General features: G+C 57.5%; 1 protein-coding gene across 2 annotated transcripts in view; it reads right to left on the bottom strand.

The window, feature by feature from the left end:
• Nucleotides 1-317, bottom strand: part of Phrf1 (PHD and ring finger domains 1) — a 30,699-nt gene extending 30,382 nt beyond the window's left edge. The window contains exon 1 of one of the 2 annotated variants that reach the window (XM_005401832.2): nt 125-317. The gene's annotated coding sequence lies outside the window, so the exon portion shown is untranslated. The remainder of the gene's footprint in view (nt 1-124) is intronic. The other variant, XM_005401833.2, reaches the window with a different exon arrangement.
• Nucleotides 318-5,243: the final 4,926 nt, after the last annotated feature.

Below are 5,243 nucleotides of genomic sequence, written 5' to 3' on the forward strand. Positions count from 1 at the left end.
CGCCCGCCTCCCGCCTCGGTCTGGCGCGGGGCAAGGCCGCACCCGCCGTAGCTGCAGACAAAGCGCGAGGCGCTCGCAGGCTGCCCGACGGCCGGAGCGTTGGGGACCCGGGACTCCTACGTACCTGGGAACTTCTCGCCCCGCGGAGGCTTCGGGTGCGCTGGCCACCGCCCGAGCGACACGGCGACTAGGCCCTGCCGCCGCCGCCGCCGCCACCACTGCCGCCGCCTTCGCCTCGCGCTCCCCAACCCGGAAGTACTCAGACCTGTTTCCGGAGCCCTCCGCCCCGCCCGCCCGTTGGCACAAACCACTGCGACCACGGCGGGGAGGAAGCCGTGGCAGGGGCTGGGGAACGACCCTCCCACCTCCAAAACACTCCAGTGCAGGACTGGGCAATGCAGGAATTCTTCCAAGGGAGATCACTGTTTTGGAATAATTGCTGTTAACTCCTCGCTACTGTGCGGGCCCAACATGCATCGCCTCCCGAGCAGGTGGTGCAGCCCAAAACCCGCCCACCGCCTAGAGAGAACGCCTGCAGCCTGAGGCCCAGGAAACTACGCTCCAGCCCGCCCGCCTCTCCGGCCCCGCCCCCGCCCGCCCGCCCGCCGCCGGCCACGCCCTCGCGCTGAGCCCGCTCGGGCTTTCCATTTCAGCTCCCACGAGGCAGAGGCCGCAATGTGTGTGTGTTGAGCTAAGTCCCCGGCGGGCAGCTTTGTTTCCTGCACGGGGCGTGCACAGAGCCAAGATGGACATTGTGTGCGGGCCCTTTGAAGGCTGGGACGCGGCAGAGAACGAGCCCGAGTCCCGGTCCCCTCAGCCCAGCGCAGCGAGAAAGAAACAATAAACCGTGAACACTGTGGAGATCTCAGCTGCCTGTAATCCCAGCCTTCGGGAGGCTGAGGTAGGAGGATCAACAAGAGTTCCAGACCAGACAGAGCTATATATTAAATTTAAGGCCACCCTAAACTTACAATAGTGAGACCCAAACGTAAAAATACTTTAAAAAATCAACAATGTGGGCCAGGCATGGTGACGCACGCCTGTAATTCCAGCAGTCAGGAGGCTGAGGCAGGATCACTGCAAGTTCGAGGCCAACCTAAACTACATAGCTAGCGAGACCCCGTCTCAAAAAAACAAAAACAAAAGCTGGGCATGGGGGCGCACGCCTATAATTCCAGCACTACTAAGGCCGAAGCAGGAGGATCACTGCAAGTTCGAGACCAGCCTGGGCTACAAAGTGAGCTCAAGGCCAGCCTGAACTGCATAGTAAGACCCTGTCTCAACCCCCCACCACCACGAACCAAAACACGTTTGGGGGGGTGGGGAAATCAATGTGACATGGGAGAAGGCAAACATGGGCTGGGGTAGGGCTGCAGCTCAGTAATCTTCCACTTGCTGGCATGGGCAAAGCCTTGGGTTCCACCCCAGCACCAAAACCAAAAAGTGAGTAGAGCCGGGCGTGGTGGCGCACGCCTGTAATCCCAGCACTCGGGAGGCTGAGGCAGGAGATTCGTTGCAAGTTCGAGACCAGCCTGGGCTACAAAGTGAGCTCAAGGCCAGCCTGAACTGCATAGCGAGACCCTCTCTCAAAAAAAAAAGTGAGTGGTCAGGGTCAGGAACCTGAGTACTGTGCGGCGTTGATGAATTGCTGAGGAGGAAGTGAGGAGGAGGCAGCTGGGGCAGGGGTCCTGCAGGGCTGGCGCTGGTGCAACAGACCCCTTGTGTATGTAGCAGCCAGGCCAGGGGAGCACTGTGGCCTGCATGGTAGATGTGGAAGACAGCGGCAGGACATGATGAGTGGCTGGATGTGGGTGCCAGGGAAGATAAAGGACAGAAATGACAGAATGGGAAAAGGAGGGGAATGGCTGTGTATGTGTGAGCCCCAAGGACTAGACAGGCTAGAGGAGGTATTCAGGGGCAGGGATGGGATCAGCTCCTGAATCCCATACCTGGGTTGAAGAGGTCTGGGATCTTCAAAGGAGACCAAAAGGAACTGGAGCGGGGCACAAAGAGGGGCTGGAAAAGAACAGGGACAGGAGAATAGGAGAGTTGCTGTTGGAAACCAAAGAAGCAAGTGCACCCAGTGGGAGAGTAAGCTGGGGTCTGCTGGGGCCCTAGATAGTCCCCCCACTGGCCCTAGGGGAGTGTAGAGAGAATGGGAAGCCTGAGTAGATGCTGGGGCAGCCATAGCATTTTCCTGGAAAGGGAAGGGAAAGTGGCAGAACCACAGAACAAGCCAGTCCAGAGTGCTGTTTCTTCTGATTGTGATGGGAGAAACATCAGAAAGAAAGGATGGTCCCAGACAGGGTGACTCTGGAGCACGTCCCCTCCTCTCCATGAGCCAGACAGCAGGATCTGGATGGCGTCAGTGGCTCTGGCATCACCCAGGCACCCTGGGTGGCAGTTGTATGGCCTGGATGAGTTCTTTGCCCTCACTGGGCGTCAGTGTCCTTGGCTGCAAAGTACTGATGCTAACCTACCTCTTGGGTCATGGTGAGGACTGAGTGGGGGAGGACAGCATGGTCCTGTGGGGCCCAGCGGAGTGGTAAAGAGGGGCTGTGGTGCCACCCCTAACCTGCACTACACACCTGTTCCTCTTCTCTGCTTGGAGCACGGCAGAGGCACAGGTTCCGGCCTGCTGGGGACCGTTAAACACAGGGGCACCTGCAGGCGCATGCAGTGGCTCCTGAGGAGGAAGTCCAACAGCCTATGGTCAGTGTGACCAGGCTGTCCCACCCACCCCCACAGCTTCCCCAGGGGCACTGCTGGAGGAGGTGTTAGGATGCAAAGGGCACCTCCTCGAGAAACACCTTCAGGCAGTTCACAGTTTACCCACGGCTTGGGTGTGCAAAATGATCCCAAAGAGTTGCCTAGGGTCCGACTGAGCCTACCCTAGCACAGGTAGTGTAGACACATCTATACCTCTTGTCATCTCACCATGCTGACATGACCCCTTGCTTGCTTATAAATGTGCAGCCCACGTGGCCTCACACACCAGCGGGCTCTCACAGGTCCCACATATAACCCCCCATCTGCACTATCACCTTCCATGCACCCTGACAGGTGCCCCAACAGCCCCTTGCACACTGCTGCCAGGGCATGAGCGCGCACCCACGCACCTCCCACTCAGCCCTGCACCTCCCCCCGGGGGCCCTCCTGGGCCTCTGGTCTGTGCCGCACGTGCTGCTCCTGCCTCAAACAGGCACAGACAGGGACAGATGTGGTGCACGCCTGGCATGTACTGCAGGGTAGAGCTGCCTCCACCCAGCCCCTCCCCCATACGCACACAGTCCCCTGTCCCCCATCCCTAGGCGGGAACCAGGAGCCAAGAACCAGGGGGATGATGGAGGAGATGGGCTGAAGCATGGGCAGGGGAAGAGGTGAGCATGGTGAGAACAGGGCAGTTGAAGCTCACAGAGCTGGAGGAGAGGACAGGCCAGCCAAACTGATCTCTCAGACCAGGGAAGGCAGGTACAGTGTATGAGTGTCCTTTGATCACAAAAGGGGTATAGCTTAAGACAAAGTTATTCTCACCATTCTGGGGGCCAGAAGTCTGTGAGCAAGGCTGGCAGGGCCACACTCCCAGAGTCCCTGGGGAGAATGCCAGGCATTCCTTGGCTTTTGACCACAGCACTGTGATCTCTGCCTCTGTTTTCTCATGGCCTTCCCTCTGTGTTTGTCTCTCTTCTGTTACTTACTGAGATCTTTCACAAAATCATCTGCAAAGACACTTTTTCCCAATAAGGTCACATTGACAGATCCTAGATGTGAGGATACGGACATATCTTTGTGGTTTTGTTTTGTTTTTGGTACCAGGAGTCAAACTCATGACCTCATGCTTGCCAGGCAGGTGCTGTGCCACCCCCGCTGGCTCTGTATGTACATATCTTTGAGAGGCAACATTCAACCCACTACAGAGAGTGAGAAGGGCTACATTAGCAAACTCAGGGAGCAGGTAGGGGTAATGCCAGCAGGGAAAGCAGGAACTCAGCCTCTCCCTGTCTGCTGATCCCTGACTTCTTCCTACTGAGCCTGTGCCCTGACCTCAAGGTGTGGGCCTTCCCCGGGATCCCAACAATCCCAATCGATGCCTTTGAGACCTATATGAATGGGTGGTACACAGTTGTAATCCTGGCTTTCTGGGAGGCTGAGGCAGGATGACTGCAAGTTTGAGCCTAGCTTGGGCAATTTAGTGACTTAGTAAGACCCTGTCTCAATTAAAAAATTTAAAAAAGGGCTAGGGCCCAACATGGTGGCACACATCTGTAATGCCAGCACTCTGGAGACTGAGGCAGGAGGATCACTAGGAGTTCAAGGCCAGCCTGGATTATATAGTAATTTCAAGGGCAGCCTGAACTACATAGTAAGACCCTGTCTCAAAAGAAACAAAAACAAACACCAAATACAAATTCTGTATGATGAATGTGATCATTATGTATGTCTAAAATATACCAATAAAATCTGATTGGAAAAATAAAGAAAGAAAGAAAAAAAGAGAGAAAATAAGGCCTAAGTCCAGTCCAATCCCCAGTGACACATGCGACCAAGACCTTGCTAAGCCCTGAGGTTCTCATTGCCAGGGGCACTGAGATGGCCCCCACCTCCTCTGCGCTCCTTCTCCAGCTACAGATGGCTGCACTCCTCAACACCTGCACTTCGTCCCCAGGCTCCAGGTTCCTCAGGTCACATGTCTTCCTGGGGCCCTAGAACTCAGCTGCTTGGCTGTTTGGGGTACCTGGCAGGCTCCAGCCCAGCCTGTGTGGATGCTAGATGCAGGGAGGCCGGGGATAGGGAGGACAGGGATTAGGAACACAGCCAAGGAGCACAGCCCAGGGCAGCGGCTGAGGGTGAGGTGGCCAGGAGGCTGCTGGGGCAGAGGGGATCTTTGGAGATGCCTGCAGCAGACTGAGGTGCCCCAGTGGCGGGAGCGGGGTAGGGGCAGGGTCTGGTTGGTGCGAGGGAAGCACAAAGAACTATGACAACTTCTACTTAAGGAGCGCAGGCACTCTCCTGCCCGCTCAGGGGCCCACGCCCCTTGATGTGGGCCACGTGGGCCAGGAGGGGCCGGGAGTCGGACCGCTGTCTGTGGCGCTGGTCCGGTTTGCCAAGGAGGGCGACAGTCTGCTCCCTAGAGTGAGCATTTCGAGGGCTCCGCACGACAGGAACGAGCCCGGAGCGGCGCGGCGGGGCGAGACTCGGCGCCCCCCGCTCCGGCTTGGGCTTCGGAGGCACGCGGCGCGGAC

This window comes from Chinchilla lanigera, unplaced genomic scaffold (genome assembly GCF_000276665.1).
Source record: "Chinchilla lanigera isolate Chin_1 unplaced genomic scaffold, ChiLan1.0 scaffold00075, whole genome shotgun sequence".
NCBI classification, from domain to species: domain Eukaryota; kingdom Metazoa; phylum Chordata; class Mammalia; order Rodentia; family Chinchillidae; genus Chinchilla; species Chinchilla lanigera.